Genomic DNA, 19,553 nt, shown 5'->3' with positions numbered 1-19,553 from the left:
AACAGATCCCGAATTCACATTCTCACAAGCAAGTTTCTTATTTTACAAACTTTAGCAAAGTGACCAATTACACCACATTCCCCACATTTCTGTTTTTTAGCTGGAAACCGTCTACTGTAAACAAGATGATCCTTGCTCTCACATCTGCAACATTTTAATTTTCTAGATGTGTTCTTTTTCCTTGTATTCTTTCGGAAATTTTACCTTATTTTTTACTTTGTATTTTACTTCTCTCACAACATCTTTCTCATCATTATTAGGTACCCCAGCAACAGCTTTCGCACATTTGTTAGAAATCTCTGCCTTCTTAACTAATGCCACCACCTCAGACAATTGTGGAGGATCGCCAGTGGTAGCCAAGAACTGCATCTCAAAGCAAAATGAGAGTAAGGAGTCTGGCAAGGAAAAAGCAGTGCTGGAGACTAAGAAAGAGCAGAAAGCAAAACAAAAAACAAGTACTGGATGTCCCTCAATATAGGAATCCACTAGGGGTGGATATAGTTTGAGAGACTGTGAAAAAATCAAATATCCAGATTGGTGATCACAGGGACATGGTTGAATCCCAGTTTAGAGGCAAAATCTAAAACAATTATTTTACCAATTACTGTCTCCTTATTGAAAGACGATCATGCTAGTTCTTCGAGCAATAAAATGGGTAAGTAATATATTGTACCCATGTAATTGTTATATCCTGGATTTAAAATAATCTTGTCTTTAGTTGACTTAAGGCCAATCATGATAGTAAAAGATCTGGAAAGGAGTTAAGACATAGATGTGAATTATAAAATGCAACTGCAAAATAGGACAGTTGTAAGGAGCTTTTAAAGTCCTCAAAAAACGAGTCTGTTTATTTACATTGCGATCAAAATTGTCATTAATAAAATGGACCCATAACATATTCTGAAGGTTTCAACAGCAAACCAAAAACGTGCGAACATTTGTCACACCATGGAGAGATTTTTACTCTTAAAGTTTAGGGTGACAGCTACAAATATTAAAGGACCACCTTTGGCTCTACCAGGAAGGGATTAGATGGCTGTATGATCAAACTTACTCTGTAATTTGCCAATATTCTGTGAAAGAAAATTGAAATTACCCTGGGGAACGGGAGTTTCTACACCACACTCTGTTTCTTGTATATCCGTTGACGTAATATTAGGAGATGATTTAACTATCAGGAAGACAATTAAAGGGGCGTGGCTTCGGCGCCTTAGGAAATGGCCGCCGCTACTGAGAGCTCCACGGTGGTGTGAGGCGGCGCAGTTGTTCCAGGCTATTTCCGCTCGCTGTCGGAGCGCAGAGACTGCTTCAGGCATCATTCGAAGTGCTGCTCCAGTCACCAAGTTACAATTGCTGGCATATGGTGAGCGGGAAGACACTTTTCGGCTCCATGACGGCTGCGATTTGCTCACGGCCGCCATTTTGTTTTCTTTCACAATGATCTCCTCACGTTTACCGACGCTTTTCCACAAATAATGCAGACTTTTAATGGGATGTTTATATAAAGAAGAGTCTAAGGCAATTTATTGGAGCTCATCTATTGTCTTTTTATCTGCCTTGACCGATGCAATTTTTGTTATTTGGCTCCTCTCATGCTTGCTGCTTTTTGCATCTGGAGAATGACTGGTTTCCTCAGAAAAGGGGTTTGAAATGGCAGACATGTTATTCTTTCGCTCTCTGCTACTGTCCGCTCATTTTGGGTGATAACACTTTCTGAACAAGGAGCTTGGAGCTATTATCGGCGTTCCTTTTTTGCATATTTAACCCATACAGTGGCATTGTGTGTTACTCTGCTTTCAGTGACTTTATACTACTGTACTTTTCTCACCAGAATTTTGTTGAAGAATACCTTTACTCAGTTTAGACATGGCAGCATCTCGGACTAATCGTAAGGAAGCTCTGCAATCCAATGATGCTTCTTTAGAGGATTTCAATCCTTTTAAAATCCTGCAAGAGGGCGCGGATGATACTCCTCGTGACTCTGCTCCTACGAAGGGCTCCTCTTCCTCTACGACTTGACTAGGCTCCAAACAAGGATCCAAAATACCGTCTTCGGCTTCCTTCACGCCTAGAAAAAGAGGAAAAGCGAATCCGCCCTCTCCCACCAACTCTTCTTCGCCTCTTTTGTTGGAGCTTATCCTTGAGGAGATTCGCGCCCTCAAGCCATATATGGAAGAAACTAACACTCGTTTGCTGAGTTTGGAAGATAATTGGTCTCGTACCGAACAAAGGGTTGATGTTCTGGAGAAGCGTGTTGATTCTGTTCAGGATTTCGCTGCTCAAGTTCCTCAAATTCACAAAGAAGTCGACCATCTCAAACAACAAGTTGAGCAGTTAGAAAATCGCAATAGGCGTAATAATCTGCGCATTTATGGCCTGGCTGAAGGACTTGAAGGTTCTAACCCAATATCCTATTTTCAATCTTTTCTTCCAACTCTTCTTGGTTTTCCAGAATCTCCGCCATTAAATATTCAACGTGCACACCGTTTGGGTCAGAGCCCCCGTTCTTCATCTTCCTCAAAGAAGCCTAGAGAGGTAATTTTGTACTTCCTAGAAAATACGGATCTCCTTAAAGTTTTACATGCTGCCAAGCAGAGGGGAAAGATTTCTTGGAATGGTTCTAATCTCTTTTTTGCTCAAGACTATGCCAAGGTTACTGCTGACCGTCGCAAGAAGTTTTTAGATATGAGGCCAACACTTCGCAGCATGAACGCTCGTTATGGCTTATTTCATCCTTGTCTTTTCAAAGTAACTTATAACAACAGAACAACCAACTATGAAGACCCTGATGTGCTTCAAAAAATGTTGAACTCTTGTAGAGGAGTCTCTATGGATACTTCTAAGTCATAATTTGACCTGAATGCCTTAGCTCCAAATGTTCACTGTTTGTTACTTATTTGCCCTCAATTGTGAATCTCTTTTGTTTTAGTCATATGTGTAAGCGTTGGTGTTATTATCACTTTCCATGTTAATTATTATTCTTATTTTTCCTTTTAACAGGTTGCGGTCTCTGTGTCCCCTTATTTATTTATTTTTTTTCGTTTTTTCGTTTTGCCTGGATGATGTTCTGCGTGTGCTTCTCGTCCTGCGATTTCTCGTCCGGCGTCTGGCCTTCTCCATGTGGCTCCACCTACCCCACCATGATTGTTCTTTTGTGGTATGTTTTTCTATTATCGGAATGTCTTCTCAATTGCTATTAATCTTGTTTTGTCTTTTTGTTTCCTGTTATCTTCACTCTTTCCCTCTTTTTCTCCTCTTCCCTCTGTTTCATCTATATTTTCAGCTTATCTTTTATGCTTCTCATTTAACTCATCTCTTTCCTTATCCTCATTTTTTCTGCTGTCTCATGATCTTCTGTATTTCTCACTGCTATCTCTTTATAATAATGATCTTTTTTCGTCACATTGTTTTTGCTTGCATGCATGGCAAATTCTTTTACGAATTGTTTTGACTAAGTTTATATAAGATTTAAATGTTGTTAAATATTATATCTTGGAATGTTAAAGGTTTGGGTTCTCCTATCAAACGTCAACGAGTTTTGTCACATATTGCAAATTTAAAGGGAGATATTGCTCTTCTACAGGAAATTCATATACAGGATACTGAAATAACTAAATTACGACGGAACTGGGTAGGCCATGTTTTTGCATCACCGGGCTCAGGAAAACGTAATGGCGTTGCTATTCTCTGTCATAAACGCTTAGATGTCCAGCTCATAAGACAGGATAATGATTCTGATGGTAGATGGGTGGTGATTTCCTTACTGATTAACAAGATTCCTCTCACTATTTTTAATGTTTATGCTCCCACTACGCAAGATAAATTGTTTTGGCCCCAAATTCTTTCACTTTTAATGCAATGTACTGATGAGTATTTGATTTTTGGTGGGGATTGTAATATGGTGGTAGATCCCTTTATTGACAGGCACTCCAGCTCCAGATTTGTCCCTTCTTTTATACATTCTCAATTCACTTCCACTAATTCTCAAAGAGCTCTTGTAGACTCTTGGAGACTCGGTCATCCCACACTACAAGAATATACTTATTATTCACCTGCTCATTCTTCGCAATTCCGAATAGACTACCTCTTTATTTCCAAGGCTCTACTTCAACACATTTCTCATTCAGACATAGGCTCTATACTAATTTCTGATCATGCCCCGGTTTCCTTGAGTTTAGACCTACTTCCTCCCATTAAAGGGACTAGACGCTGGAGATTTAATAACTCTCTTTTATTAGATCCTAAATTCACGCCAGCCTTTCTCGAATTTGCCTCCTTATTTTTCGAAGAAAATGAATCCCCTCAGTTATCTCCTCAACTTGTATTGGATTCCTTTAAAGCTGCCTCTAGGGATTTTATCATATCCTTTGTTGCCCAAAAGCGACGTGCAGCTTCTCTCTCGTCTCCGGCACTTAATTTACAAATTAAAAAGCTGGAACACCTTTATTACTTGTCAAAAAGCCAGTCTACCTTAAAGGAACTCATTAGCGCCAAACTTTCTTTTAATAAAGTTTCTACTGATTCTGCAAATCTATATTTGCTTAAATCTAGCGCTAAATACTATAGTGCACAAAACAAATCTGATAATCTCCTTGCTAAATATCACAAAGTTAAAAAAGAACGTACTAAAATTGAGTCTATCACAGCTTCATCTAATACCGTGCTCCATAAAGACGAAGACATTCTTTTGGAATTCTCCAATTTTTACAAATCACTATACACTCCAGAATCGCCACCCCTCTTATCTGACATTGATCAATATTTAGCCTCCATCCCTCCTCCTCCTTCTTCTTTAGATGTAGATTTCTCCTCTCTAGAGTCTGATATACACACTAAAGATATTATCAACGCTATTCAGTCACTTAAAAAAGGGAAAGCTCCGGGTCCGGATGGCTTTACGATAGAGTTTTACACTCACTTTTCCAATTTACTTATTCCCAAACTACTTAGATTATTCCTGTTTTTTATTACTTCCCGGAGTTCTGAAGGTTCATTTCAAGAGGCTTTGATTTATCTTCTTCCTAAAGAAGGTAAAGATCATTCATTATGTAAAAATTACAGACCTATTTCTTTAATCAATTTGGACTATAACATTTTTGCGAAGATTCTTGCGCTTCGTCTGGATAATATTCTACCTCACTTAATCGGTAAAGAACAATGTGGTTTCATTAAAGGTCGCCACCTCTCTGACAACACCCGTCTCTTTTCCAATGTACTTAGTAAGTCTCACTCCCATAAATCTTCGTTAGCAGCTGTGGCTTTGGATGCTGAGAAAGCTTTTGACAGGGTTAATTGGCAGTTTATCTTTTCGACTCTTACTTGGTTTGGTTTTGGCCCTAAATTTCTTTCCTATATTTCGCTGCTGTACTCTTTTCCAAGATCATTTATTTTAGCTAATGGACTTGTTTCTTCTTCTTTCCCACTTCTCAGAGGTGTCAAGCAAGGTTGTCCTCTTTCTCCCCTTTTATTTATTTTGACTTTAGAGCCCTTCTTATCTAAAATCCGGATGAACAAAAATATTACTGGTTTTCCTTATGGCGATAAACATTTAAAAATCTCGGCATATGCCGATGATATTCTTTTATTTATATCTAATCCTCAGTCCTCTTTACCGGCTTTTCTTTCAGAAGTCTCTACTTTTTCCTCAGTTTCAGGATACACACTCAATGTAGACAAATGCGAAATTCTTCCGTTAAATGAATACTGTTTCCATGCTGATTTTGTATCTTCTTCTTTTCACTGGAATCCTACTAAGATTAAGTACTTAGGTCTATGGTTCACTCCTTCTATTAAGGATACTGTATCACTCAATCTTAAGAATCTCCAGTCAGCGTTAGCCAATTCCACAGCGCGATGGCACCCCTTGTTTTTATCTTGGTGGGGTAGACTAGACTCTGTAAAAATGATGTTGGTCCCTATAATTTTATTTTTCTTATCTAATCTTCCTGTTAACATTCCTAAATCCTGGTACAAAAAAAGATATACTATTCTATCACAATTTCTGTGGCAGAACAAAAAATCTAGGATGTCTTTTTCCAAACTTAAACAACCCAAACACTTAGGTGGAGTTAACTTCCCCGATTTTGCATCTTATCATACTTCCTTCTTTCTTAAGAATTCCTCTTCATTATTATCTTAAAATATGACTGATTTATTGTCTTTACCTTTGTGGGTAGAAATTGAATCTCACTTCATTTATCCTTTCTCATTTGATGAATTTTTATCCTTATCTAATACCCCCCAAAAATGTTCTCTTCCCATTCTTAAACATACTCGTAAAATTCTTCATCCTCTTATGCTAGATGGTTTAGACGACCGAAACCGTTTCTTGCAATCTCCGATTTGGTATAACAATCACATTAAGATTAAAAATCTGACTCTTTTTTGGAAAGATTGGTTCAATCTTGGTCTTAAATGGACTCATCAGCTCTTTCTAGGTGATACCTGCATACCCTTCTCTATATTGCAAACGTGTTATTCCCTTCCCTCTTCATATCATCCTAAATATATATTACTGACCCTAGCTGCTCAAAGTTCTTACGATAAACTCATGTCTTCTTCCACACAGATTACTCCTTCTCCGGTTCAAATTTCGTTCTTAACAGTGAATACTTCAGCTTCTCAAATTTATAATAAATTGAGACACATTGGTCAGCCTCGGAATAAATCTGCAGTTGCATCTAGCTGGGAATCTGATTGAAGCGCTTCCTTTTCCACTTCAATATGGGATAAAATTTGGACTAAAATAAGGAAATCTTCTAGGGCAGCAAATACCACACAAACACTATTTTTCATATGTAATAGACTTTTATTCACTCCTGCCAAACTACATCAGATTAACCATCTCTTTCCCTCTACCTGTTGGTCATGTCCAGCCCCTGTTGCAGATCTTAAACATATGTTATTTACATGTCCAGTTATTCTTCAATTTTGGACTAGGGTTTGGCAGCAAATCAACAAAATATTTCACACTCATATCCCTTTTTCTTTTTCTCATATTTTTCTAGGTAGTGTTGAAGAAGTTTGGGCCCCCTCCACCTCCCTTAATACTCTCATTATTTATTTACTTATAGCTGTTGCTTTTCAGCAAATCACTAAATCGTGGAAAAATGCCTCAAACGTTTCTTTTCAGGCCCGGTGGTATGGTGTTTGTTATAACCATCGATTAGATAGAGCTTATGTTCACCCGATTACACTGGCCATTAAACGTGACTTATTTTGGCTACCCGTCACCAACTTTCTAGATATGTCTGCTCAATCACTGCCATCTCATATTCCAGCCGTAGAAGAAGTCTCCAAACCTCCTTAGATTATAGTTAATTAAATATTGTCATATTTTGTGCTTATTCTCAATATATAATTAAGTTTGTAGTAGTGAGATCAATATGATGTACATGTTATATTTTGGAACAATATTTTCAGTTGTATTATTATAGGATATCTATATCTTTTTACTTTCCCTCCCCCTCCCCTTTTTTCCTTTTCCCCTTCTTATTTCTTTTTTCCTTCTCTCCTTATTTCTTTTTTCCTTCTCTCCTTCTTATTTCTTCTTTCTTTATTATACACAGCATATTTTCTATTTTTTTTTATTATTACTATATACTGTATTGTATTACTGTTGTATCTTATACTTATATCCAATAAACTTTCTTTAAACTCAAAAAAAAAAGGAAGACAATTAAAGTTTCTAATGGTGCAAACCTGTTAAAGGTAGAAATGGGAAAAGCTGAAAGGGAAGATGAAATGAATGGGCAAACATTGCCCTTGGCAACACCAGTGAATTGATTATGGGACGAAAGCTTAAAAAAAAAGCCGAAGGCAACATTTTAATCGTACTGTGATAGAACTGAGTGCGAGATAACATAGAAAACAGTTTTCCAAACTCTCTGGCCTGTCTAGAGTTAACCCAGTCCATCGGTTCTTGTGTTTACCAGGCTAGGCTGCCCCTTCTGGCTACAAAGGTATCATTATATAATTGACACCCACCCCCAAATTAGTGCTGAACTTCTTAGTTTTTTAGGTGGATACAATTCTCTGGTGAGTTGTGTTCCAAATGCGCGACTTGTGAGTGATTATACCAAGTGTGAATTAACAGAGGTTCCTAGGAGAGTTCTGTTCCCACCGGATGAGCCATGTAGCAGGATCTCACTCATCCTGGCACACTACAGCTCTCACTTGCACCGCTGATCGCGTCCCTTGGGTGCGCTTGCTTTTCTGTTTAGCCACCTTTGCTGCCAAAACAGTAGATTTAGTTGTCATGCACCATTCTGGTCACTCCACCCCACCAATTTTACCTCCCTAACTCCATCCTCACCTTCTGTGCATCCAGTGGATGTATATTTCAGAGAACCTTGACTCTATGTGACTGAGGATATGACCCTGATGTGGCTGGGGCGAACGTTAGTGCAACCACATGATGAAGGAAGCCATCTTGGGTGTAACAGTGTATAAAAACCATGCCCAATACAAGCTGCTCATCCTACTATGAGCTTCAGTGAGAGGACTTAACCAGTGGGGCTGTCTCCATCGCATCTCCTCTTGTGTGGCAACAGTGTCTCCACTTTTTTGCTACTGCTTCTTCTTGGGGTCACCCCTGGCACCCCCTTCTTCAGTTTAAGAAAGCAGAACAAGAACAAGGAAAACAGAGAAGAGGTAGAGTCATGAGCATGAAGGTTACGTGTTTCACATTGTTATGAGGGGCCTACACTTTGAATACTTACCTTAAGATTTAGAATTAAGCTCTCACCAGTTTCAGAACCAGTACTCTTGGGAATCTCACTACAGTATAACCCCTGCTACATTGGTCCTGTTAGAAACAACAGAGATTTGATAAGACACAATTGGATAGAACAGTTATTCTCACGACAGTACAATTCAAATAGTGCAAACCGTAGTTATTCACTAACTCTAAGGTAATCGAATTAAACTAAAACTTGTTCATAAACTAGGCACTGTTCTGTAGAAGGACATGTTAGGATATATTATGCTTGTGTGTTCCAAGTGCAGACTAAATCAACTAGAACTCATGCCTTCACTATGTACTGCTTATACCCTTTCATATTACATAACTTTAGCATGTCAAATCATTGCATTCATAACAGCACTCATGCCATCTCAAGTGACATTATTTATGAGAACACTGCATGGACGTAATTTAGGTGTCACAGCTTTGACCCCTGGGTTGCCCTCTGCTACTCCTAGCTCAGCCTTTCGACCCCTAGCTTTGGAGTGAGAAGGGGCAGCATGACATAAGCACAAGGGGAAAAACAAGCCAACTCTTTGCAAACTCTCGGTATGAGTGGCTGCGTAGCTTTCGGACTGGGTGATCACCATTTGTTTTAAAAGGGGCAGTGTGACATCACCAGCTTGCCAAGCAAATCAAGCATTAGAGGCAGCCAAGGAGGATCAGATCAGACAGGAATCAAATGCCAATTAGTGTTGGCAAACCAAGCACAATGAAAGTTGTGGCAGTGTCCTCAATTGGATAGTTATTGCTATTTGCACCAGTGACAGCTTTTCCTCAACTCTGGCGCCATCATTTAAATGAGGGTCTTTTTCTGTAGTTATCTGAAATGCACGGCTGCAGCGTCTCCTCATATAAGAATAAACACAACAGGGAAATGAATTAGACATTTTAGCCAATAAAACTCGCTATTAACTTTTCCAAAGTCTGAAATTGAAAATAAAATGTGTTCCTACAATTCACAACATAATGTACTTGAGAACTGCTATAGAAAAGAAACCAGAGAGACCGAGCTTTATTTGGCAGAATCTGCCTTCCAGGTTTCACACTTCCTTTTCTAGCCCTAATAAAGTTGGATTCATGTAAAAAAAAAAAGCATAACTTCGTGGTGTGAGGTGAGTGACAACTACAACAACTGGAGCTTTGTGAAACAGAGTCAAGCTATTTACAGTTTGGCACTAATTCGGTGCCATACATTAGCTGACTGAATTGTGATCAATATTACTACATTGCTGTAGAAATCAGTGCACATCTAGACAGAGCACAAACAGGTGTCTTTCAATTGCCCTGCTCAACAGTTTGAGGATAGAAAAGTTTGCTGGGTGTCGGGATATATATTTTTTTTATATCTGTGTATTTCCAAATATATTAATATTTTTACATCCACTTCCTTAATGTTAGCTTCAGCGGCTTCATCGGACCAAATGTTAAATTACTTTACTCTTTACTTCCAGTGATGTCATGAGGGTTAAAGGTGAGGTGATGCCACTTTCTGTGACCTAGGAGTAATATGGTATGTCTTGTCACTTCTGCCACCCCTAGCATTTAGGTGAATTGGCATCCATGGAACACTGTGTATGGTAGAGGGACAAGATATAGTAGATTTAGTCTGATTAGCGAGTTTACAACACTGTGTACGAAGTAGCGTTAGTTATAAAAAGATTTGGTCAGAGCGGAAATTATAAATCTAAGTTATATCTATAACTTTTTAATTTCTATGGTTTGTGTAGTTTATGTTGGTTTTGCATAGAGACAATAACATTTGTTTTTCCTAACTAGCACTTATCTCCAACCTTTGATTTTTCAATGAGAGAGAGAGAAAGAGAGAGAGAGTGAGTGAGTGAGTGAGTGAGTGAGTGAGTGAGTGTGTCTTGTAGATGTTTTTTCAACCAGAGACTGCCCATTGCTCAGATTGTATGCATTGCACATGATTGTTGTTTGACCTGGCATCATTGGCATCGTTTCCCCTGACTTTTTGCCTCTACCTCCTGTATTTTTGACGCTGTGCTGGATTTCTTTTTTGCAGGTTTAGATGCTTTGGGCACTTTGCCACTGCTGATCAGTGTCAAAGTGCAAGTGCTCCCTAGGTAAATTGTTATATTGATTGGTTATCCATGATTGGCATATTTGTTAGCCCCTAGTAAAGTGCACTGAGTGTGCCAGGGCTGGTGATTCAAATGCTACTAGTGGGCCTGCAGCACTGATTGTGCCACCCACAGGAGTAGCCCTAAAATGGTGTCACAGGCCTGCCAACGCAGTGCCTGGGTGCAGTTGCTAACTGCCATGCTGATCTGACCAGTGTCCACACTGGCCAGGCCTAACCCCTCCCTTTCTGTACACATTGGACACCCCTATGAAAGGCCCTAGGTATCCCCCCTGGGCAGGGTGCAGTGTATGTGAAAGGTAGAGCATGTATTGGTGTAGGTGACATGCTCTGGTAGTGAATTACAGCCATTTTCGTTTTTCACTATTAAAAGGCTATCTTGCCCATAGGCTATAATGGGGAATGCTGAGTATAATGTTTACCTGCATATCTTCCCATAGGAGCAAGATAGAAAATTAAAGTCTGGTATCCCTGAAATCAGAATTTAATAACACATCTTTTAGGAAAGATGTTTTTTAAATCCTGTGTGTGAAAACAGCACTTTTAGAAAGTGGCTGTTTCCTTTTCTGCCCTGTCTGTGTGCCTTGGCCTGTTTGTGAATTGACTTTCTGGTTTGTGAGTGACAGGGACAGAGGTGGCTCCCAGAGGCTGAATGAGTCAGCCCAGGGCTGAATAGGGAAATTCCCCTGTAGATGGGTGGGAGGAGTAGCACCTGGGCCTGAATAGGGCTGTGCCTGCCTTCCACAATGCTGGCTCCACCCCCTGCTGGGCAGCTGACGACCCTGCTCCTCTCTCTCAAAGGAAAGAAGAAACCAAGTAAACAGAGTGCTCCAGGACTGGCCAGAACTGGTTCTGACTAGGTCAAGGCCCCTCTGCCTTCGGAGGACAAAGGATTTTGGGGTATAAGTATTGGGACCCAGACTACAGAAAATTAGATCATCCTGGAATCAAGCAGGAACCTCTGCCAAGGAGAAAGCTGGAAGACTGAAGAAGAAGGACTGACCTGCTGTAAGGCTGACCTGCAGTTGCTTTTTTTCACCAAGGAGAGGGGAAGGACTTTGCTGTGTGCTGTGTCTCCTGGCTTGAAGGAATCTCCAAGGGCCTGAGTAGAGCTGGCCTCCTGTTAAGAATTCCCAGGAACAAAAGGACTTCACCCCCAGCTCACCCCTGAACTCTGCTGTGTGAGTTCTGCCCTTCCTAGAGTGCTTGATCCAATTGTGGGGCATCTGGAAGTGGTGCCTGCTGTTGGGAAGCTGACCAAGGGAAAAGAAGTAAAAGATCTGCAACTTTTTCATGCACCAGCGGCTTAGCGAGAAAATTTCCGTCGCCACGAAGATCGTCGCAGCGCCTGTCGTCCATTTGTGGTGTTTTCACTGTGTTACTGTAAGTGTTGGTACAAATACTTTACACATTGCCTTTGATAAGCCTTTCTGCTCGTGCCAAGCTACCAAGGGGGTGAGCAGGGGTTATCTAAAGAGTGTATCCCCCTTACCCTGACTAGAGGTAAGGGTCCCTATTTGGACAGTGGTACCTACCTCTGCCAACTAGAGACCCCCAGATCTAGCAATTGTCCTATTTCTAGCTTGTGTTTTGTGAAGATCTGAGCAATTATCAACCACATGAAGCTGTTTGTGAAATAACAATGCTCTTTTTCAAGTTGTACTGTCTTCTCATTCAGAATGTCTTTCTTGAGTTCACTAAAATACAGTGACAGACTGTTTACTACAAACTCCCTTCTGCTCAAATCAGAGAATAAAGCGTACAAATTCATAATACTGATTAACTCTTTCTGACCTAAACTTGTGATAACACCATAATGATTTATTGAAACTAGCTAACCTTTAGCGTGCACTTAACTTGCTTCCTCAACATTTAATGCCCTCTGCCTGTCACATTAAGTGGTTGTCTTAATTTAGCATGCCATCTACACGACTAACCAATGGTTTCCTGGCACTTCATTGGACTGAGGTGTATGGCCGACTACAGTGCATTTCACCTCTTGGTGGTGATGGTTGTGAACTTAAAGCAGTTTGTGGATGATTGCTCAGTCTTGCTTGGCCAATGTTTTGACAGCTTTGTGCTGGCATTATGGTGATGACCTACAAAGCTGCACTGGAATCATGTGTATGGCAAACTACAGTGCACAACACTCACCGATTGCCTTGTTTAGTTTTAGACTAAAGATTCGGAAGACATCCCCTCTCCTGACTGTGAGTACCATGACCAACTCGAGGGCTAACCTCGCTCCCATAGCAACCCCTTATATGTGTCTTTTTTCCTTCCCTTAGGCTGCAAATAAATATAACTCCGGTCCTATATGATTCCCAGCTACGACCATAGTAGCATAGTGTAAGTTGCACGGCGCAGCTAATTAACCTCCTGCCGTTCCGTTAACCTGACAAGTGTTAATCCCAATAATTGGTCTCTCGTAGAAACTGATTGGTCCCCCAGAGCAACATGTGAAGCCCACACGGCCAGAATTGATGAACTACAGGCTGGCACTCCCAATAAATTGTTAATGTGTGAGCAGTGCGGTGCTGCCAATAAATCCCCCGCCTTTACGATCACTCCCAAATTGTTAATTGATAACAATTGGTTCTCCGCAGAAATAAAGTTTGCTTGCAGTCAGCAACACTTGCAGCCCATACCGCCGGTCTTGTTGGCATACAGTCCTGCTACCGCACTCCAACTTAGGCCCTCTCTGAGTAGCGGCCACTAATCAGTAAGTTCCGGTTTCCCCCAGTGATTGATTGCTAAACCACCTCCCCAGCATTGGCACGCCCTGACCTTCTGACTTTCTTCTAGACTCAAGGTAGACTCATCCTTGCTAGCGTCATCCACTGACCCAGGCCAACATCACCACCTCATGTCCAGTGCCACTTCCCACTAATAAAGAGTAGTTCTATAGACAAGCGCTTCAACGTAACTGCTGTGCATCACCGTGACCTCGCTCACTATAAAGCGTCCCAAAAATTGAATACACGGCGCCCCGCGCACACCACCTCACATTGGTTGTTCTGATTAGTTTTCGCAGGCCTGTTTTAACTGAATACAGTCTTCTTCAAAAATTCTTTAACACACTGGAAGCACTAAGTCACTATTATTAACCTACATTGTAGGGTTATTATCGTAACATTACTATGTTTCTGTTTAGTTTCAGACTGCTCACTATATGTCCTGAAGATGATCTTAATTGTGTAAAGATCGAAACGCGGTCGACCCCTACAACAGGAACTCCTCTCATTGTAAAAATCTTGTGGAGTTCCACTTCATGTTGTCAATGCGATGTTTTGTTTTTAAATTCACTATCACCTTGTCATGACACGCCCACTTTTCACTTTGTGTGAGCACCTGAAAACTACTTATAGTACTAAGAAAAACCTGTGTAAAATAAATTATTGATTTTACACTACATATGTTACCCTACTTTTCTTTCCCAGTATGACTAATTGCTTTGTTGATACTTACATTCCAGTATCCCCTTGGGGATTTCACCTTTTACTTTGGGCCCACTGTGGCCATCATTTACCCATTGTTTTGTCTAAACATATGCTAAACCCCAGGTTCATATATTGGGGCACCCTTGTTCTCTCATACTTACTGTTTTCACAGGGCATATGGATAAGGAGTGTTTAGCAGGCAGCACTTCAAAGCAAAACTCATAAAACAGAGATCAAAATTGAAAAAAACGGGGTCTTGCAGTAGTAGATGGGATTCCCCATAATTAGATTGTGGCTTTATTATGGTGTTGTCATGCCCTATGTACAAGCCTGTAAAGCAACCTGCCAGTTCCCGTGCAGAGCTTCTGTGCTGAAGAGAAATTGCTGATTCAGGATGGGTGCTGAGTGTTTGCCGATGAACTGCAGATGATTTTACTAGTATATTCTCAGATGATCTCACATCTTTGATGCAAGTAACCAGGTGGGGTTACACTGCCCTGCATGTTCTATATTTTCAGAACTTTAAGAGTCCTTCCACACTCCACCCACACTTAGACTTCTTAGTTTTAGACTTCTCTGAAACTGTAAATCGCACAAGGTGTTGGAATCAGAATGCTGTTCTCTTGATCTCTAAAGATCAATGCCCTGGGGGAACAAACTCAATAGCATTAACCAGTCACCACGAGTTGCAATGCCTTCAAAGACTGGTCCATCGCGCAGAGGTATTTTACTTTTAGAGACTGTGGGATGTGGATTTTCCACCGCAGAAGGCATACAGCAGCAGAAAAATTACCATGTTCTCCTTACAACATTAGCAATTTTTTCCTCTTGTATACATAGAATGTGACTTGGGCATGAAAAAGAAAAGGTCCTGTTTGAATATAAATCAAACACAACTTTAAAGTTACAGTAGGTTAAGGTTATAATGCAGTGAACATTTTGAACCTCAGGAACTCAAAAAATGGCCCTGCATTAATCTTGAAACAAACACATTCGACTTTCACTGAGCAGGATAGGTTTCGCAGAGATGATCCTAATAATCTGTAGAATTTTAATGGTCGGTGGTTTCTCAATTCGGCCACACACATTACTCTGGTGCATTTTCTTGCGCAGCCACTTCCAGGCCAGTGTCACCGCACACAGTGACACAAGAGTGGATTTATTAAATCAACTGCAATAGTTGCACAATATGGCAATCACATTATCAACTTTATAGCCCTTATTTCATGCATAAGCCATTAAGTGACTAAGTTAAAGGTTTTCACTGTTCGAATAATTGCCCTGATGATAAGGCAATCAACCTGATACATGCTCACCAATGAGAGCAATCTATGACGGACCCTTCATTTTCAGATTCTGTGGTGAAGAAGGTGAAAGGAAAACACAGACAATGGTATTGTCCACCCACCTCTTATTTGCTTGCACTCACTGTGTATCACTACTGGGCATTGACTATATATATTCTTTGGGCTACATCTGCATGCGTTCAACAAAGCGTAATCTAAACTAATATCCTATAAACCTGTTCTTAGCACATAGCAAATCAACCAACACTCTTGTGCCATAACGGCTGTAGTGTCGCTGCGATAGCACAAATGACGCAGACACTATATTATGTATGGGAGCTTTATTCCCTTGCCTCTATATCGTTACTAGCCCTGCTCTACTCTAACTTTTCCTCGCTCCTCCTCTTCCGCCACCCCTAGCTCTCCTCCCATCTCTTAGTCTCATGTGCTGGTCCTAGCGCCCAGCACATGTCACAACATTACATCTTCCCCCTTCTTAAACAATTTTAACTGTTTTAAATGTGTATACAGAAAAAATGGAGAGGCAATGCTATAATGACCAAAGAGTTAATCTCTTTCATTCATCACAGACGATGACTGAATAAATGATTTCTGTAGCCGGAAATGTTCTTAGTCTTTTTTTATTTCAGTTTTGTATGTATAGCAGCAAAACAGCCAACGCGTTTCACCCTTTCAGGCTTCTTCAGGGCAACTATAATGTTTCGCAGAGTCTTCGGCTCGGAGTTTCCCGATACTCATTCTTGACACTTTCAAATTTTAGGATATACACTTTTATAATTTAGTATTAGAGTTACTTTAGGTACATATTCTGGTCCACGTTCCTCTTTCCAATTCAGCGGGTCCTACTACCACACCAATAAGTGAATGCGCTCAATCGCCCAAACCTTCAAAATCAAAAAGTTGTCCTTCTATGTGTTTGAGTCCACACCCATGGTAAGTCCAAGGACATCGAGTAATAGACAGTAATGGCGGCGTTCAATCGCTACTCCAATTCAGCTTGGAGACTCCTCTTCCATACACAGGTCTGGCGTACGAGGAATGTGTATGTGTCTCAAGGCTAAGAGATCCATTTTGTTCTATAGTCTGTATGAACCATTAGAACCAACAAAGGCTTGAATCTTCAAAGTTAGGAGTATGGAGCAAGCCAAGTATGCGCTGTTTCGAAATTGACATACAAGATTGTTAAATGTGAAATATGTGAATTTGATAACTGAACTTTGCAAATAGCAAACAAAAACATCATGTTATGTACAAACAGCAGAAGTGTTTTTAACTGCAAAATTTGTAAATGGGAACTTTTTTACGAATCTGTAAATTAGTAACATTTCCTATATTTGAATACAAAATAGCGAATCGCAATTGAAATGTACAAAAGATGTGTTATGAGCAAACCAGGAAAAAAAACTGCATTTTGCACTCGCAAATTTCCATCAAGTTAAAGAAAGTTGGGGAGAGGATGTGGTCCGTCGGCTAGATTGCCGACTTTGGTGCTGGAAACCAGGGTTCGAGCCCCGGGGTCGCGTCTACATCCTGTGATTCTGGGCAAATCACTTAATCTCCCGTGCCTGAATGTGTAACGTAACCGGTGCTCATGTAAAGCGCTCCAATACCTTCGGGTCGAGTTCGCGCTATATAATTCAGCAAAAAAAAAAAAGTGGGGACCGGTTTCAAAGTATAACAAGCATTGGCAAAGCCAATAGGTCTTGCCTTTGGGACCTATTGTCCTTACTAATGATTTTTAGTTATGCTACACAGCATCGCCAATGCTGTGTAGTATGGCAATGAAAAAAGATTAAAAAGAAAAGGTCTGACAACATTTTAACAGAAAAGAAGGTTGGAACTATATGAAGCAACACGGAGACAGTGATGGACCTGAGCAGCTATACAGAGAGGGGGGGGGTAAAGTAAACAGGCAAGAGAGCGTAATACAGGCGCAGAGAAACAAAACTGCCCACGATGCCAGCCCTCTCCTCATTATTAATTTATTAAATTCAGTTCAAAGCACCAAACGCTGTAAAACTGCATGGGCGGACAGGTCTGAGTATGGGCGGACAGGTTTGAGTCTTGGCATCGGCTCAACATCCTGTGCTTGTGAGCAAATCACGTAATCACCCCATGATTAAACAAGGAAAATGGGGACCCCGGGGGATCATGGCGCGAGCCGGTGTCCCCCTGTTTTTTTTTTTGCTCGGTGGAATAATCCACGCGGCTAGATAGGTGCAGGTAGGTTTGGGGGGCGGGACTTGCAGGTAGGTATGAAATTGGTGTGTATATGGGGGGAGGACATTTTTTTGAGGCTAGGTAGCGGTTAGTTTTTGTGACGGTTTAATTCTAGTCAGTATTTGGTCACCTTTGTGGGAAAAGTTAGTAATTTAAGCTTATAATATTGCGGAGGGTGAGGCTGTGCGTGACGCGCTGCGGTTGTGAGGACCTGTTGAGGCCCGGGGTATCTGTCTCTGTGGTGGCGGGCGTAGGGCGTCCGAGAAGGAAGGTGGCAAGAGGAGTTATGGAGGCGGTGGTGGCATGTTTGCTGTCGCACGGCTGAGCTCCGCTGATGCCGGTAAATGATGAAAGAGAGGCGGCGTTGAAGTGGAGCCGCGGTTGTTCTTACCGTAGGAGCGGCGGAGACAGGCTTCAAGCGCCGTGGTGTTCTTCGGAGTCTGCTGGAGTGGCAGGTCAGTTGGGGGCAGTCTCTGCCCCTCGTGTGGGCCAGGCTCGGCAAAGAGCTTCGCTGAGGGGTGGGGCTGCCTCCCGGTCACATTCTGCATCGCTCCTTCTGGGAGGGAGGGAGCGGGGGCGGGGTTCGCCAGAGGGGAGGTCACTTCTCTAGTTTTGCCTGCGGGTCCCTCGCCTACATTACGGGCCACATGTAGAATGAATGAGCTCACGAAGCGCTCATATGTTATTATGGAAGGTACTCCAATTGATATAGCGCCTCAAGTGAATTTAGGCAAGTGCTTTGCCTCACAAGTAGATTATTCGAGCGACAGTGGGGAAGATGTTTTAGAGGACCAGATAGTGTTCCGTGCACCAAAAGAAGCAGAATATAAGCAGCCATGCAGGGGTTTCAAGGTTCCTGGATCAGTGTTGGTGGGGGACAATTCTGTTGTGGTGCAGTCCCCTTTGCCCAGAGGCCCCCCGGTGGTAAATCCCAGTTGTCAAGTGGGGTTTCGCCGGCAACTGGACATTTTGAGCACATAGAGTAATTGGTGCACGGTTATGCTCATGAGGAGTTTGAGGTTGTGGAGTTGGTTCCTCACAGTGAGCATGTTGATTCAATGCCTCCACAATTAGGAGGTTCTTATGGGTGTGAGCTTATTTTTTCCACATGTTGCTCTCCTCCTGTTCAGCCTCAATTTAATTTTAATTCATCTTTTGGACCTCAGACTGGGCAATGGGTGTGGGTGGAGCATTCTAACGCCCCGTTGGCTATGGGTGGCAGTTCTGAAGGGGGGTCTGGGGGTAACGGTTTGGAATTCTCAGCGCTTTCAGGCAGGAGCGGCTTGGATGTGCCAGCATCAGCAGGATCACCGACAGCGACTGGAGTTCCCAGTCATTTGAGCACAGAGCATTTTGCGGCTTTTGGTAAAAAATCAGGTACACAAGGCGGATCAAGTGCGGATTTTCAGTGTACGGCCGGGCATTCGGAGCGGATGCCTGTGACCAATTGGAGGTTGTATGATGGGGTAGTGGGGGATGGGGAACTACCTCGAAGTAGTAACCTTGATCTGGAAATGCATGATGAGCAATTTGATTATGGGGATGATTATAATGATCTTGAAGAAGGGGATTTGGGTAAAGGAACTGGGGATGGTAATGTACATTTGACAATGCAATATAATGCTTTTTCAAAGGGTGGGGCAGGGGCAACCAACGTTATTAGTGTGTTGCAGAAGTCAGGAGCGGACAGCGCTACGGACAAAGCACAGCGACACGGTCATCGTCAGCGTGATGATCCC

This window comes from Triturus cristatus, chromosome 5_1, assembly GCF_964204655.1.
Source record: "Triturus cristatus chromosome 5_1, aTriCri1.1, whole genome shotgun sequence".
Classification (NCBI taxonomy): Eukaryota; Metazoa; Chordata; class Amphibia; order Caudata; family Salamandridae; genus Triturus; species Triturus cristatus.
The sequence above is the reverse complement of the archived record's forward strand: the minus strand, read 5'-3'. Positions refer to the sequence as shown.